The sequence below is a fragment of the Cucumis sativus genome, unplaced genomic scaffold (assembly GCF_000004075.3).
Source record: "Cucumis sativus cultivar 9930 unplaced genomic scaffold, Cucumber_9930_V3 scaffold41, whole genome shotgun sequence".
Taxonomy (NCBI): domain Eukaryota; kingdom Viridiplantae; phylum Streptophyta; class Magnoliopsida; order Cucurbitales; family Cucurbitaceae; genus Cucumis; species Cucumis sativus.
This window is the reverse complement of record NW_022279549.1, coordinates 315279-333003: the sequence shown is the minus strand read 5'-3', so window position 1 is coordinate 333003 and position 17725 is coordinate 315279. Positions and strand designations below refer to the sequence as shown.

The window sequence follows — 17725 nt, the reverse complement described above, 5'->3', positions numbered from 1 at the left end:
AAAAGAGAAAAGTAGAGCAGAGAACTGTAGGAGTTCCTCAGAGGAACATGAGACCAGGTGATTCTTTTCGCAGTTTCCAGCAGAGTTCTGGCGGTGCAGGAGACACTACTCAAGAGAGGCCAGTATGATACGTGTGGGAAACGCCACCTGGGTCGTTGTTTGATGGGAACGAGAGTCTGTTATAAGTGCAAGCAAGAGGGACACATGGCTGATAGGTGTCCTTGAGATCTACTGGGCTGGATCGAGCAGTCAGGAGAGAGACCTCCACAGCGGGGTACAATCTTTGCCACTAATAGATCAGAGGCAGAGAAGGCCGGCACAGTAGTGACAGGTACGTTACCAGTATTGGGCATTTGCCTTGACCTTGTTTGACTCGGGATCTTCTCATTCATTTATTTCATCGCTTTTTTGACGCATGCATGCTTAGAAGTGGAACCCTTAGACTATGTTTTGTCAGTGTCTACACCGTCTGGAGAAATTATGTTGTCTAAGGAAAAGATTAAAGCATGTGAAATTGAAATAGCTGGTCGTGTACTGGACGTAACCTTGTTGGTATTAGATATGCGTGACTTTGATGTAATTTTAGATGGATTGGCTAGCTACTAATCATGCTAGTATTGATTGTTCTCGTAAGGAAGTTGTGTTTAGTCCCCCTACTGCATCTAGCTTTAAATTCAAGGGAGTAGGAACAGTAGTACTGCCTAAAGTAATCTCAGCTATGAAAGCTAGTAAACTACTCAGCCAGGGTACTTGGAGTATTTTGGCAAGTGTGGTGGATACTAGGGAAGGTGAGACTTCTTTAACTTCAAACCTGTGGTAAAGAAACCCAGATGTATTTCCAAAAGATCTTCCAGGACTGCCGCCACATAGAGAGGTTGATTTTGCATTGAGTTGGAGCCAAACACTACTCCTATTTCTAGAGCCCCTTATAGGATGGCTCCTGCTGAGTTGAAAGAACTGAAGGTACAGTTACAGGAATTGCTTGACAAAGGCTTTATTCGACCTAGTGTGTCACCTTGGGGTGCACCAGTATTGTTTGTGAAGAAGAAGGATGGGTCGATGCGTCTTTGCATTGACTATAGAGAGTTGAATAAAGTAACAGTCAAGAACAGGTATCCTTTACCCAGAATCGATGATTTGTTCGATCAGTTACAGGGAGCCACGGTGTTCTCTAAGATTGACTTACGGTCAGGTTATCACCAGTTGAGGATTAGAGACCGTGATATTCCTAAGACTGCTTTCGTTCGAGGTATGGACATTATGAATTCATAGTGATGTCTTTTGGTTTGACTAATGCACCTGCTGTATTTATGGATTTGATGAACAGGGTGTTTAAGGATTTCTTGGACACTTTTGTGATAGTCTTCATTGATGATATTTTGGTTTATTCCAAGACTGAAGTCGAACATGAGGAACATTACATAAGGTATTAGAGACTCTTCGAGCAATAAACTGTATGCTAAGTTCTCGAAGTGCGAATTTTGGTTGAAGCAGGTGGCTTTTCTTGGTCATGTGGTTTCCAGTGAGGGAGTTTCAGTAGACCCTGCAAAGATAGAAGCGGTTACCAGTTGGTCTCGACCCTCCACAGTTGTGAGGTTCGTAGTTTTCTGGGTTTAGCAGGGTACTACCGGAGGTTTGTGGAGGATTTTTCACGTTTGGCTACTCCTTTGACTCAGTTGACAAGGAAGGGAACTCCGTTTGTTTGGAGTCCAGCTTGTGAGGATAGTTTTCAGAACCTTAAGCAAAGGTTAGTTACTGCACCGGTCCTTACTGTACCAGATGGATCTGGAAGTTTTGTGATTTACAGTGATGCTTCCAAGAAAGGACTGGGTTGTGTTTTGATGCAGAAAGGTAAGGTGGTTGCTTATGCCTCTCGTCAGTTGAAGAGTCACGAGCAGAACTACCCCACACATGATTTGGAGTTGGCAGCAGTGGTTTTTGCATTGAAGATATGGAGACATTACTTGTACGGTGAAAAGATACAAATCTTTACTGACCATAAGAGCCTAAAGTACTTCTTCACTCAGAAGGAGTTGAATATGAGACAGCGAAGGTGGCTCGAGTTGGTAAAAGATTATGACTGTGAGATATTATACCATCCTGGTAAGGCGAATGTGGTGGCTGATGCTCTTAGTAGAAAAGTATCACATTCGGCAGCACTCATTACTAGACAGGTACCATTGCATCGAGACTTGGAGAGAGCTGAGATTGCAGTGTCTGTGGGGAGAGTCACCTCACAGCTAGCTCAATTAACGGTGCAACCGACTCTGAGGCACAAGATTGTTGATGCTCAGAGTAATGATCCTTATTTGATGGAGAGACGTCGCCTTGTTGAAACAGGGCAGACTGATGAGTTCTCCATATCCTCTGATGGTGGGTTGATGTTTGAGAGACGTTTATGTGTGCCAGCGAACAGTACAGTTAAGATTGACTTACTAGATGAAGCCCATAATTCCCCATTTTCCATGCATCCTGGTAGCACGAAAATGTATCAGGATCTAAAACGATTTTATTGGTGGCGGAATATGAAAAGAAGTGGCGGAATTTGTTAGTAAGTGTCTAGTATGTCAGCAAGTTAAGGCACCTAGACAGAAACCAGCAGGTTTTTACAACCTTTAAGTGTGCCAGAGTGGAAGTGGGAGAATGTGTCGATGGATTTTATTTCAGGGCTGCCTAAGACCCTGAAGGGTTTCACAGTGATTCTGGTTGTCATAGACAGGCTTACGAAATCGGCACATTTTGTACCAGGAAAATCCACTTATACTGCTAGTAAGTGGGCAGAGTTGTATTTAACTGAGATTGTGAGACTGCATGGAGTGCCTGTATCGATTGTTTCTGATAGGGATGCACGGTTTACTTCCAAGTTTTGGAAGGGACTTCAGACTGCTATGGGTACGAGATTGGATTTCAGTACAGCCTTTCATCCACAGACTGATGGTCAAACTGAACGTTTGAACCAAGTTTTAGAGGATATGCTACGAGCTTGTGTTATAGAGTTTCCAGGTAGTTGGGACTCTCATCTACATTTGATGGAGTTTGCTTATAACAACAGTTTCCAGGCTACCATCGGTATGGCACCATTTGAGGCTTTGTATGGCAAATGTTGTAGAACCCCTGTTTGTTGGAGTGAGGTTGGTGAACATAGATTGATGGGACCTGAATTAGTTCGGTCTACTAATGAGGCTATTCAAAAGATTAGAGCACGTATGCAAACAGCGCAGAGTAGACAGAAGAGTTATGCGATGTACGGCGAAAAGACCTTAAGTTCGATGTGGGAGAAAAGGTATTCTTGAAGGTAGCACCTATGAAGGGTGTTATGCGTTTTGAGAAGAAAGGAAAGTTAAGTCCTCGTTTTGTTGGACCATTTGAGATCTTAGAGAGGGTTGGTGTTGTGGCGTATCGCTTGGCATTACCACCATCTCTCTCTGCAGTTCATAATGTTTTCATGTTTCGATGTTGAGGAAGTATGTGGCCGATACGTCTCATGTAGTGGACTATGAACCCTTGGAGATTGATGAGCATTTGAGCTATGTAGAACAACCTGTGGAGATTCTGGCTAGAGAGGTAAAGATGCTTCGTAATAGAAGCATTCCATTAGTAAAGGTTTTGTGGCGGAATCATCGAATTGAAGAGGCGACATGGGAGCGAGAGGAAGAGATGAGGACTCGTTATCCAGAGTTATTTCAGGATTAAAACTTTCGAGGACGAAAGTTTCTTAAGGAGGGAAGAATGTAATGCCCAAAGGTATATATATATATATATATTTTGTTTTTATTTTATATATATATATATATATATATTTATTTATTTAATTATAAATAAATAAAAAAAGAAAAGAAAGAAATTTCTCTCTCTCTCTCTCTCGCGCGCTGCACAGCCCCCCCCCCGTTCTCTTCTCTTTTCCTTTCTCTTTTCTTTCTTCTTTTTCTTCCTCTTTTCTTCTCCGCTCCACGCCGCCGCCTCTATCTTCTTCTTCCCGTCCCGCCGCAGCCAACCGCAGCCCAGCCGCAACCACACCTCTATCTTCTTCTTCCCGTCCGCAGCTAGCCGCCGATCCTTTCTTTCCATTTTCTTCTTCCGTCCGCAGCCCACCGCGAAGCAAGACTGCGCCGCTGCCAGTCCAGATCTGCGGCGCCGTTGCTCTTCCGTCGCTGCAACCGTCGGCCGCCATCTCTGTTCGCGAAGCAAGGCCGCCGCGTGAACCTGTAACCGCCGCTGTCTCCCCTCTCCTTTCTCCTCTGTTTTCAGCCCAGCCGCCGCCGATTCCTTCTCCTCCGTCGTCTGCACTGCCGCGCGACTCTCCGGCCATCTGTATACGGTCTCTCCGTCGCACGTCATCTCTTCGCAAAGCCACTGCTCGATTTCTTTCGTGAAGATTTGGGTAAGTTGCAAAAAGATTCACATTGGGTTGAAATTAAATGACTGATGCGTTGAAGGGAATTATTGAGAAATTGTCTTAATGTTTAGGTTCGTTCTTCATAGACTTAACGTGGTTAAGGAGCTTAACAAATTTGAAGGTAAGGGATTTTCTACTGGACTCACTTATGATTGTGAATTGCATGTCTGAATGATTATCTTTGACTGAGTAAAGATGTTGAGATGATACTTATGTTTACACACGTATGGGTGTAGATTCGGTGCTGAATGTACACTGTGGATTGACTGAAAATATATATACATATGCATAGGAATTGAAGTAGACTTAATGTGGAATGCATATTGTGATTGTCATGGAATATATATATATGTGTGTGGATGTGGACAGGACGAAAATTGTAGATTATGCTTGTATGAGATGCAGATGCGATCTTGTGATTGTCGTTTAGATTGGGTGTCGTTACGCTAAAGTATGACTGTGTGCTGGTGATCTGAGGGGTGTATTGACTGTATAGTTTGATTGACTGATGTATTAGTATGTTATTGACAGACATATGACCTAAGTGAGATAAGTTGACTGTTAGGACGTTGAGAGAAAGAACTCTATGTTTTGAAGTATCTGAAGGATGGTTGAATGGAATGAGGGGATAGATTGTTAGGTTGTATTGGGATGATTACCTTGTAGGTGTCCCACGGGATCACCAATTTATTTTGCACCTTCGGGAGCATTTGACTATATGTGTTCTGCAGAACACTTGACTGATATGTACGTCCCTCGGGGCGTCAGACTGATATGTACGTCCTTCGGGGCGTTAGACTGAAATGTGTATCATACGGGATCACAAGACTGCGACTGTACAGGGTGTCCCAATAGAACTTTAACAATTTATTTTCCCCTGACGAGACCAGTAGAGGGTCTCTTACTGAGTATTTAAAATACTCACCCTTCTTATGTTTATTTTCAGGCAAAGGTAATAAAGGCGGCAAACCGGCGAGGGCAGGAAGGAAGCGTGATGCCATAGGAAACGTGTAATTGCTTCCGCTTATTTAAGATTGATTTGAAATTTAGTTTACAAACGTTTGTTGTAAACAGTATTATTTTATACTTTCTTGAATGTTTAAAAATCAGGCCTGACTTGAAGATGTTTTTTTTTTTAAATTGCTTACGTTTTGTTTTATATTAATCAGAGTCTTTTATTTGTTAAAAACTAACGATCTCGACTTACTTAGAAAAGTTGGGTCGTTACATAGTGATTATATATATTTGATTATTCTCTTATGATAAAGTTTATGAAAGTTATGTATAATAGTTAATTACTTCTTAAACCCAATTTTGATTTAATGCACCTATAGTTGCATAAATCAGTTAGTATTTATTGTTTTGCGTGCACTCGTAGTTGCACATGTCAAAACATCTTTACTCTTGGCAATAACAATTTGGGAGAGAAAGTTTGAAACATTATATCAGCAATTGAGCATTTGTTTCTATAAAAAAAATGGTAAATTTCGATAAACTAATTTAATAGCATTCTTTAAAGTGAATGTTACGATATTTAGTAAGATCAAAATTATGTTAACAGAAAAGAAATATTTATTTGATTAGATTTATACATATTTTATGATAATTTTATTTTCTAATATATTTTGCGAAAAGATACAATAATCTAGTACTTGTCGTACATTAAGAGTATATTTGAAAAATTAAACTTTTTAACGATGAAAATGAGAGCAATGTATAAAAGCCAATTTTGAGAAATTATTTGTATCTTTGGAAGAGATCATATTTTTATTTTAACCTTATAAATATGATATTATTGGATATCATAGATTACTTACGATCTCTTGAAGAGATGAGTATTTTTTTTTCTCATTTATATGAATAAAATTTTGGATTTCTTTTATCTCTTAGAGAGAATAATAATTGATATTTATGTATTGCATACAATACATCCATGCATGTTATACTTAAAAGTAAACAATATATCTTTAAGACTTGATAGTCTTGATATACTTTACTATCTTTGTAAATCTATCAAAAGAGAATTTAGTAAATTGGGAAGATATATGTTCGTAATCGATATCATCTAGAGAGATTGATTATAAGAATAATATATAATATGCATATATACATAATCTTATGTGGGTAGTGCATATAGAAAATTTGTGTGCTTTTACTTCTCAATTATATTATAAGCATTCGTGTATTGATATATATGCAACAATAAACCTGAAGTTCATTCATCCAAATATAATTTTATTTGACATGAGAGTCATTTTGGTCAATAATTGAAATTGATGCATGATTGGAAATATACAATTGACAGATCTAGAAGATTCTTTTATGTAATAATTGGCAAGGTTTCTTGTTCTCAAGAGGTTAAATATCAAATTCTCATTAGCGAAAATTGAAATTGACACTCTCATGCTTTTGGAAGATTAAATTCATGGTTTATTAATTCTTGCTGGCGCATTTTGTTGATGGTCAAAGATATGCTTACTATTTTGTTTTGAGAATGCTAGTGAGTTTGCATCTCAAACATTTGATAATTGATTGAGATAAGTGAACAAACATCCTGTAGCTTATGTTTGAATAGCAAAGCTTCTAAATCTACATAAGATCATGTAAGATAATGGAACAATTAAACTCCGGATGGATGGAATATTTGTTGTGCAGTTTCCTAATTCTCATTAATGAGACAATTTTTCCAACATTAGGGGGAGAAATTAAGAAAATGTTGGAAAATCAATTGAATAAAATGCATAAGTATTGTCCCATTTTGATGATTATACAGATTACTTTGAACTAGAAGTTCAAAAGATATCTCATTTGTAATAAAATGATATCAAATCAAATGCAAATACATTTATGAAACATTTACAATAGTAAGAAAGTAACTGAGTTATAGTGGTTACAAAGATACCATCTAAGAATGATATCCCACACTATAAGAAAAAGTACATATTATGACAGTTGTATATATCTAAAATGGAAAGTAGTAAAAAAAACTGTCACAAAAGGTTAAAATTTGCGTTTTTGGCGGGAAAAGACGAATTTTTCGGATTCCACTTTCCGCGACAGTTATTTGTTGTCATATAAAATAATTATATTTATTTATTAAATAAAATTCATTTTAATAAAAATATTAAATCACAATTTCCTCCAATTCTTAAACCCTCGCGCAAACTTACCCTCACCTTCGCTCACGATTTTGACATCCATCCTCAATCCGACCACCACGTCCATATCCGAACATCGTCGACTCTCCAACAGACACATAATGGGAATCAACAGATCAAGAGCTTAGAGATTCAAGAGTTTAAGCTTTTACAACTTCCTTCTGTTTGTCACTTGAAAAGCTTCGGTATTAGCTATTGCCCAAGTAATTTCTCTTCCAATCCTCTTTCTTTTCTTTCTTTTTTTCTTAAATTTAATTTATATTTGTTAAGTTGCTTGATTATTTAGCAGCTATTTTGTTTTTGGTGTTTGGTTTTTTAAAAGTAAGGTTACTTTTTTTTTTTTGAATCATTGTTTGAAATTCAATTTCAAGTATAAAAGTTCCATTTTTGGTCAAACTTCATTAAAGAAAGAATAAAATTTGAATAACTATTTTTTCTTTTGTATTTTGGTTTGGTTTTTATGAAAGAGATTTAGGAGTTTTGGCTTAGTTTTTGAACATGAATAAAAAGTAGAAGAGATTTAGGAGTATATAATCATGAGTTTAATTTTAAAGAATCTGTAAATAGGTTTCATCTAGTACCGAAATATCTAATTTTAAAGAATCTGTAAATAGGTTTCATCTAGTACCGAAATATCTGTAATTAATAGTGCAGCAAACCCAGGAAGCTGAAGATGAAACATAGTAGAACTTAGGTAGCTGACAGTGGATGAAATTCTTTTGTAGTGGAAAGCAAATGAAGCAACCCCACTTGCCCTGATGAAATCTATACATAGGGAGGGAAGGGGAGGGATGTTGCTTTTTTTTTTTTTTTTTTTTTTTTTTTGTTGGGTGTAGCAAAAAAATGGTCATACAACCCTGATGAATGATAGGGTTAACCAATTTTTTTTGCTAGTGTAACAGAAGGAGAAAAAAAAAAGAAACGAAAAAGGATGGTAGTTTAGTTTGGTGAAGGCTTGTGGAGGAAGAAAGTGTTTGGGTAAAGAAAGCTTTCCAAAAATTTTGTTCTCTGCTCGCTTTAAATTCCATAGTGTATTTTGCTATGACTTTATTGTGTTTTTTTTCATCCAGAGGATGTAATTCTTTGAATTTGTGATCATGGATGTTTTAAAATTTGAACATGATTGTGGGTTGAAGAGAGAAATTGAATATAGCAGTTATAATGTTGAGTTGGTAGTTTAATATCAATGTTAAATATGTAGAAAACATTATGTTTGCCATTGTTCTAAAAGGACGTTCTGTTAGTAAGATGAATAGATAACTCTTGAAGGTTCAAATTTAATATTTAAACGGTAATTCATTATTTGTGGTAGGAGGGGATCAAACCTCTGCAACCTTTGGAAAGACGTGTCATTTACCATCAAGTTATACTCTTTCTTTTTTAGATGTAGTAAGCTGCAATAATTGTGGAACGTTTGCTCATTATGCTTTTTAATTCAAGTTTTTTGTTTTGTTGGAGAATCGAAAAAGTTAAATTTTGAAAAGTTGTATACAAACATTTTTAGAAGTTATTAGGGAAGAGGAAAAAATGTGAGTTTCGTTTACTTTTCCATAAGCTAAAATACTTTAAAGTACAAAAATTAAAAAAAAAAATTCCTTACTGCGATACACGTGGCTAAAAATGATTGGCCGACTTTGAATTTCGTTTACGTATTTATATAAATACTATGCCCTTTCGTCGGGTTCTGGAGCCCTAGTTGAGGCTTAAGTTCACTATTCGTACGTTGCTTCATTTCCCCGATCAAAACCATTGAATCTGCTTCGTTGTATTGTAATTCTCTCTGCAAGATGAATACCACACAGTGATAGATGGATCAGATTCAGTACTCTGAGAAGTACTTCGACAACATTTATGAGTATAAGTATTGTGTTCTTACTCTCAGTTTCCAACTCCATTGTTACTCGTTGTCTTGAAGGATTGTTTGAATTTGGAAGTGTTCATTCTTATTGTCTTCGATGTCTAATTGGATTCATTGGTGCAGGCACGTGGTTCTCCCACCCGAAGTGGCAAAGTTGCTTCCTAAGAGTCGTCTGCTCTCGGAAGTAAGCAATTTTGTTTTCTTAGTTTCAAATTTATGTGTCTTGATTTTGTTACGAAAGGAAGTATTATCTGATTGATTGGGACGGAACTTAGTTTAGTAGTTGAATTCTTATTTCCGGTTTAGATATCACTCTTGAGAGATCCTATGAAATAGATATTATTCCGTGGACAGTTTTTTCCCCTATTTCTAATATTTTATATTTTCATATGATCTTGATATTCTCTCTTTGATTTGGCTGATGGTTGCATGAAGTTGAAACAATGTTTTTGAGTATTTCAGATAGAAGTTAAATGAAAAAGGATTGATAATTTAGGGTCTCGAACCTCATATCATGCTATTCATGAGGCCCCTAAACTACCAACAATAGCAGGAGAATCGCACTCAACAAAATGCGTTCGCTGTTAAATAATGATTGCTTCATTTTACTGATTTTGTGAAGTGCTACTATCCAGAAAGAAAGAAGTTAATATTCAGTCATAAGCATATAATGGTTTTAAAATGAAATATCTTGGTGTCTGTGGTCAATTTTCTTGTTTAGTAAATATGCAGGAGTTTCTATGTTTACCTTGAACTCTGTATGTTTGTAGAGGAGGCTTATATATATGCATATGCTCTGTATCTTTGCTGGACACTGCGGTTCCTTGAATTTAGAAGGAAAAATGGGTTTTATGGATCTTGATCCTTAACTTTCTGTGTAGAGGTGAATTATTTTTATGTTGTGTAATAGAACAAAAGATGGATTTTGTTGATTGTGAATCATGATCGTGCTCCTTTTCTTTTAATGGGTGTATGCTAGTTTCTCATTTTTGCAACATCCAGTCTTGAGTATTTGTACCACTTTAGTGAACTACTTGCTGCCACATACATCTATCATTTGGATGGTGTGAAATTTGTTTTAAATTCTTTGGCTTATGATTTAGGCCAAAGAGATTGGAACGGTATAAATGAATCTCAATGGCCTGGGTATTGAGAAGGTTAGATCTCTTTCAAATCTTGATTTAGTACGCTTTCTCAATTTACTTGCTGCAACTTTGTTTCTTCGTTCTTTTATTCTTCATCTTTATTTCAAATAGGGGACGTCCCGACTTTACCTTTTTTACCTTAGATGAATGCTACTGAATCAATTAATGAATTGTAAATAAGAATATTCTGCATGAGCCAGTTTCTTTTTGTTACGAAAAGGGCAGGATTTCAAAGATAATAGGTTTGGTTTTCATGAAAATCACCCAATAAAATTATTGGTTGAATTAATGAAAATTAGTAGCACCAATCTAAACTTTTTTATTAAGTGCATCATTACTTTGAGTCGAAATTCTAAATAGGAACCTATTTTGTTTAGAGCCTTGAAAAAAGAACAAAAATAATCTCAAACTTAAATCTCTTGGTAACCTCATTGTTTGGTCAGAAAATCTTCACCATGCTGATTTAATAACAATACAATTATACAATACAAGTGCACCTAATCTAAGTTCTACCATTACTTCATAATCGAAAATACAAGGAACAACTCAACAACATTGACAATAAGAAAATGCTCTCTGTCTGTAACTATCTATTGTAAAAATCAGAAATGAAATCATAATTCTAATTCACATCTTCATTAGTCTCTGTAGTTCTAAGTTGCTGCTTTAATAAAGCAGTCTTTCTTGCCTTAAGCTCAGTCCCTTCAATATGCAACAAAACCCATTTCTCATTCATATCCTTCAAATTCTTCTCTTCCATTCTCCTCAGCCCATCTCTCCACACCCCATTCCCCGAAACTGTCGAGAAGATTCAGCCAGAAGAACAGGAAAGTTCTTCAGATCAACATCAACATCAACCCCACCCCTTTGTCAACTATTCGAGTATTAGGCTGACTGGTTTCACACTGACCAGTTGTCATGACCCACTATTTTGAGAGGGTGGTTTCTGTGTTTCCAACAATATACCTGCTAGGATGCTACAATTATTTTCCCTCTCTTACACTTTCTAGCATGATCATTGCGACATATTATGGTTTGTTATTGATACACCTTTCTTTTTCCTTTTAGTTTGGCTCTTTATTCATTGGAACTTCATTTTGTGCAGATATTGTGTAATTCATTTGGTACAACTTTTGGGAAAAAAATTTCTTCTATAATATAACAAGCTAAAGACAAGATCAACCTCCCAAGATCCTAGCTAAAAGGTGAATTTTAGACATCTCCATGATTGAAAATCATTGTTATCGATTTTCTTCTTTGTTGTGGTAATGTTGGTTCACAAATGTATGTGTTATGGATGCTTATATTCATGTTGTCTTTGTAGGTTCAACCGGAGTCGACAACTTCATGAGTTTTCTTTCAAAGAATATTTTCAGAGACGAACATTCTCGGTTGGTCGTTTATGCTTCTGTAGAAAATCTTGTTAGATGTATTCTAATGCTATTTAAAATATTGTTTGATTAAGGGTTGGGATTCCGTACTTGTAAATTGTTGACACTTGATTGGAAATGTACGAATATTATAAATTGTATTATATCAAATATATATTAAAGTGTTGGCTACTTTTTTCTATATGGGTGTCAATATTATAAATTCAAAATTGTCATTCTTAGCTATATTATTGTCATTCAAATAGTTCGTGTAATGGTGGAGCGACAAGGAGAACAGGAAAAAACTAAAAACTGTAGTAAATTGAGAAATTTGCAAGAGAAAATAAATAAATAACCTAATAAATGAATTTGTGACAGTTATTAATTGTTGTCAATCCGAAAACGATGACAGTTGTTTAATAAAATAAATTGTCACGATTGCCCTATATTTGACAGGAAAAAAAAGTCGTCAATAGCAAAACAATGACATTTTTATACAAAAAAAATTGTCGCGATTAACATATTCATGACAATTAAAAACTGTCACAATAAATGAATTCGCGACATTTATTTAACCGTCGTTAATACACAAATGATGATAGCTATTTGTTGTCATAAAATAAAATATGACAGTTATTCAACGTCGTTGAATTCTGATTAACGACATTTATTTCATGTCATAAAATAACTTATTGCGACAATTTTTTAAAACTGTCATCGAAGGACTTTCCATGACTCCCGCTTCTATGATTAAAAATAACTGTCGCGATTTTCGTTTACGACAGTAAATAACTGTCGTCGTAGACCACTTTTCTACTAGTGCCAGTACAACAAGTTGTCAATACTATACGCTTGAAGCGTGATAGACAAATGCGAGTTCCAAGGAAAAGGATCCTCGAAGAATAAATCGATTAATGGCTCAGTTAAAAATATGGATATTCTAGAAGAAATCCTGAAAAGGAGTACTCATAAGAACCTTAAAGTAGATAAGGATAGTAAGGAGATCTCGATAAAATTATATGTCATGGCAAGAAAAAGATTGAGTCATACTTAAATAACTTGACAACATTTTTGCATACAATGTTACTCACGATATTATTTATGAAAATAAGTAATATGTACTTAGACATATTGAACAATGTCGCGACGACACATAAAGGATTGACTTATGTGAAAAGAAACAATCCAATCAAAATAAACTTATGTTTTCAATTTTGAGAACTAGTAGTAATAATTATTGCAAAGAACTGGTATTGGTTATATGAGAGATACATATTCTCCTATGGTGGATACAATACCATTAGATATCTAACATATGTTACTATGTATGAAAAACTTAACATACATCTTATGGATGTAGTCATTATACATTTATATGAATCTATTATTAATTCTATCCTTGAAGGATTAAAGGTTCGAAAATCATATGATTCAACAATAAGAGAGTTATAAAAATATTCCAGACGAATATCATCACCTTATTACATTCTTGTTGATATGAGGGTATAAAAATAACCCCTATTTGTCCATATGCTTTTAACAGAAATCACAATTGAGATTTATTATACATTATTGATGATTTGAGTAGAAACTCCTGAAGAGATTTCAAAGACAACAAAATTTCTCTCGAAAGAATATGAGGTTATATGTTTTGTCTTAACTTGCAAAAAAATCATAAAGAAAATGAAATCGAACTAGTTAAATCATTGAATGTTTTTAGGGTGGTTCATTCTCTTGGCCATGTGAAAAGCTTGACATGCATCTTATAGATGTAGTTACAACATGCCTGTATGGATCTTTGCAAAATGAAATCTATATAAAAATCTTTGAAGGATATACCTGAATCATATAATTAAAACTCTAGAGAATTATGTTCAATCAAATTACAAAGATCATTACATGGATTGAAATAATCAGCACGAATGTGGTACAATCGCTTAAGTGAATATTTATTGGAAGAATGTTATCAAAATAACCCAATTTGTCCATGTGTTTTTATTAAGAAATCAGAGTTAGGATTTGCTATTATAGCTGTATACATTGATGATTTAAATATAATGGGAACTCCTGAAGAACTTTCAAAGTCAATAGAATATCTCAAAAAGGAATTTGAGATGAAAGGTCTTGGCAAAATAAATTTTTTCCTTGGGCTTGCAAATCGAGCATTTAGCCGATTGAATTTTTACTCATCAATCCATATACATAAAAGATTTTAAAAAGATTCTACATGGACAAAGCACACCATTGAACATTCCAATGGTGGTTCGATTACTAGATATGAAAAAGGATATCTTTCGACCTCGAGAAGATAATGAAGAATTACTTGGTTCTGAAGTACCATACCTTAGTGCAATAGGTGCACTAATGTATCTTGCTAATAACACGAGACCAAATTTAGCATTTTCGATAAATTTATTAGCAAGATATAGTTATTCTCCAACAAAAAGACATTGGAATGGAGTTAAGCATGTACTTCGTTATCTTCAAGGGACATTGATATGGGTTTGTTTTATTCAAACAAATAAAACTTTGATTTAGTTGGTTAAGCAGATGCTGGATATTTATCTAACCCACATAAAACAAGATCTCAAATAGGTTATCTGTTTACATGTGGAGGAACTGTTATATCTTGGCGATCTGTAAAGCAAACCCGTACGACCACTTCATCGAATCATGCAAAAATTCTTGCAATTCATGAAGCTAGTAGAGAATGTGTATGGTTGAGGTCAATGACTCATCATATTCAAGAAACATGTGGTTTGTCTTTTAATAAAAATCTACCAACATTATTATTTGAGGACAATTAACACAAATAAAAAGAGGGTATATAAAAGGAGATAGAACAAAACATATCTCACCAAAACTCTTCTATACACATGACCTTGAAGAAAATTGTGACATCAATGTTCAACAAATTTCTTCAAATGACAACTTGGTGAACTTATTCACAAAGACATTACCCACATCAACATTTGAAAAGTTAGTGCATAACATTGGAATGCAACGACTCAAAGAACTCAAGTGATGTGTTCATAAGGGGAGTAGAAATATTGCCTTCAAGGAATAGAAATACTGCACTCATTTTCCCTTGACTATGGTTTTTCCCATTAGGTTTTCCTAGCAAAGTTTTTAATGATGCAGTTATTAATATATAAAATGATGTACTCTTTTTCCTTCACTGTGATTTTTTTTTCCATCGGGTTTTTTCCTAGTAAGGTTTTAAGGAGGCATTTATTTTATATTATATGGATATCTAGAGGGAGTATTGTAAATATAATTATGTAGATATCCATAACCTATAATATGTTACCCGTCTTTCTATAACTCTCCATTTATTCCTTGTTGTAACATTCATACCATTGAATTTCATATGTAACTCATACCATGGTGTGTCTTATAAATCTGTATGTGGTGCATTTGTAAAACACACCACAATTAAGATAAATTGTTCTCTACTTCCTCTCTTCTTCATTCTCTTTTGTGTGTTGTTTCAGGTTCTTATTTAGCCTCTTTATTCTTGTTTTATAATACATAATACATTCTTAATTTTAAAATTTAAGTTATTTATATCTATTTTAGAAAAATATTTTGGGATTATCCACTTTTTATATTAGTTTGAAATATCAATCTTCATGTTATTTGCATTTTAAGTTTTAAAATGTATGTTGTATCTATTTTGAAAAATATTCCAAAAATGTACATTTTTATACATTTTTATATCTATTAGTATACATGTTATTTGTTTTTAAGATCCTAAATTCCAAAAATGTATCTATTTAAGATTTGTAAACTTTATTTTATTTGTTTAACATTTTTTTTCGATTAATTACAATGTTTACGATACATCCTTTTGCATTAGTTTTTGAAGACAATAGAAGAATCATAACAAATTTTTGATAGGACTTTACAACGAGTAAATACTATTTTGGGTGGTAGATGGATTGGATCTTTCTGTTGGATCGGTATGGCAATTATAGAGGGGGTGAATAGGGTTTAAATAAACTTTTTGACAAATAAAAAGTAAATTCAACTAATTAGATATTTTTTAATTTAAATAAAAAACTTTGTAAACTTCGTTAAATAAAAAGATTGATAAAAAAATATGAATAGAAGTATGCAATCAAACTCAACCAATAAGAATATGTAACTAAAAGTAAATTAAAAAATAATTAGAAAAGAGTTAGAGAAGAAGACATCGTAATTTTATAGTTGTTCGGTTAAACTCAACCTACATCCACTTTCTCAAGCATCTCTTGGGATTTTGATTGAAAATCTTCTTTTGACTCTTTCCACGGATTTGAGCCGAATCGATTCTTGCTCCTTTTTCTGGTTTAAGAGCAAACCCGATCCTTTCCACGGGTTAGGATCCAACCGTTACAATATGTTGAAGTTTTTAAATCACACAAAAAAAAACTCTATAAAAGAGTGAGTATACAATTTGAATCTCACAAATTTAATCCTCACAATACAATAAGAAGCTCTCAAGAATAAGATGAAAAGAATAAAAATTGGAAGTTTTAGAGAGAATAACAATGTTGGCTTTTTTGCACTTTTTGAGGATTGTAAAGTTTTAATAATCTTGTTACTTTAAAATTTGGGAAAAGTGAAGTATTTAAAAAGAGAGGAAAGATAAATTCAAAATCATTTTGGGTCATTAGATGTAAGTAAAAGAAAAATGACTGGTTGAGATTTAAACTCAATTAGCCGTTAGACACAATACAAATAATAATATAATAATATATCTTTTCAAAGTATTTTGTTTAAAAAAAAAAACCAATAAAGCAACTTCACCGTCTTTTAAAAAACTAGCCATTAGACACAAGGAAAAATAATAATATTAAAGTCATTTTTTTTAAAATTGTTTCTTTATAAAAGCCAATAAAACATAACCAAAAGCCACATTTGTTACTTCTCCATTGCTCCAAGTGGCTTTTTCTAATTGGTTCAAATTAAATGTTTGGTCGCCACGTCACCATCTCGGGTATTTTTCCGCTAAGCTTCTTTTAGAAATATTTTCTTCGTTTGAACTTTAATTTAGGTGATTCAAAAGGCGTTAGAATCATTTTTTCAAGCTCTACGATATGGTTTGTTCAAATTAATAAAATTGTCAATAAAAAAATTAGATTTGTTATCATCAAAACATAAATTAATTAAATAATTAAAATAAATTAATTTGAGATTAAGGGCCAAAAAGCCAACACTTTTTAGTATCTTGATTATCGTATTGTTGTGGTATATGTTCCATTTTCATCTTTGTTTCAAGAAATTGTAGAATGCATTCAAGGTAGACTTTTTCTATTTTCAAATCTTTATGTCTCGTTTGATCGTGTATGGGATGACTACAACAATTCAAACCTCATTTAGATTGTTGAGGATAAGGATGTGTCTTGGCTTATGTTAGTTTTGTTGAAATATCTTGATACAAATACTTTTTGTGGTGGTTGACTATGTATCGGCTGGTGCTGCTGGAAATACATCATATTTGAACAGTGAAGTATCCACATCTCAAGATTCACATCATGATACAGAGGTTATTGACGTTGATGCATTTGAATCGTCGCATGCTAGAGTACCTATTAAAGTGGGATTAATGTTTAGAAGTAAATCAATATTGAAGAAAACCATTTATTTGCTTGTTGTGAATAATAGTTTTGAATTTGTTACTATTAAGTCCAACCGTACCTCGTTTGATATTCATTGTATAGATTTTTCTTGTTCTTGGTATATGCGTGCTTTTTTATTAAAAGAAAGTGATATTTAGATAGTTCATAAATTTATGGATACCCATCATTGTGCTG

At 34.1% G+C, this 17725-nt stretch overlaps 2 long non-coding RNA genes across 3 annotated transcripts; both read left to right on the top strand.

Moving 5' to 3' along the window:
- Positions 1 to 4093: 4093 nt before the first annotated feature.
- On the top strand, positions 4094 to 4717 carry LOC116405906. The gene is made up of 2 exons (XR_004218990.1): positions 4094 to 4381; positions 4468 to 4717. It is a non-coding gene; the product is annotated as an uncharacterized LOC116405906 (long non-coding RNA).
- A 2927-nt stretch (positions 4718 to 7644) lies between these two features.
- LOC116405889 lies at positions 7645 to 11941 on the top strand. Of its 2 annotated transcripts, XR_004218968.1 has the most exons (6): positions 7645 to 7757; positions 9342 to 9415; positions 9536 to 9596; positions 10516 to 10569; positions 11663 to 11762; positions 11882 to 11941. It is a non-coding gene; the product is annotated as an uncharacterized LOC116405889 (long non-coding RNA). The 2 variants fall into 2 exon arrangements; XR_004218969.1 differs by lacking the exon at positions 9342 to 9415 and having other exon boundaries at positions 7650 to 7757.
- Positions 11942 to 17725: the final 5784 nt, after the last annotated feature.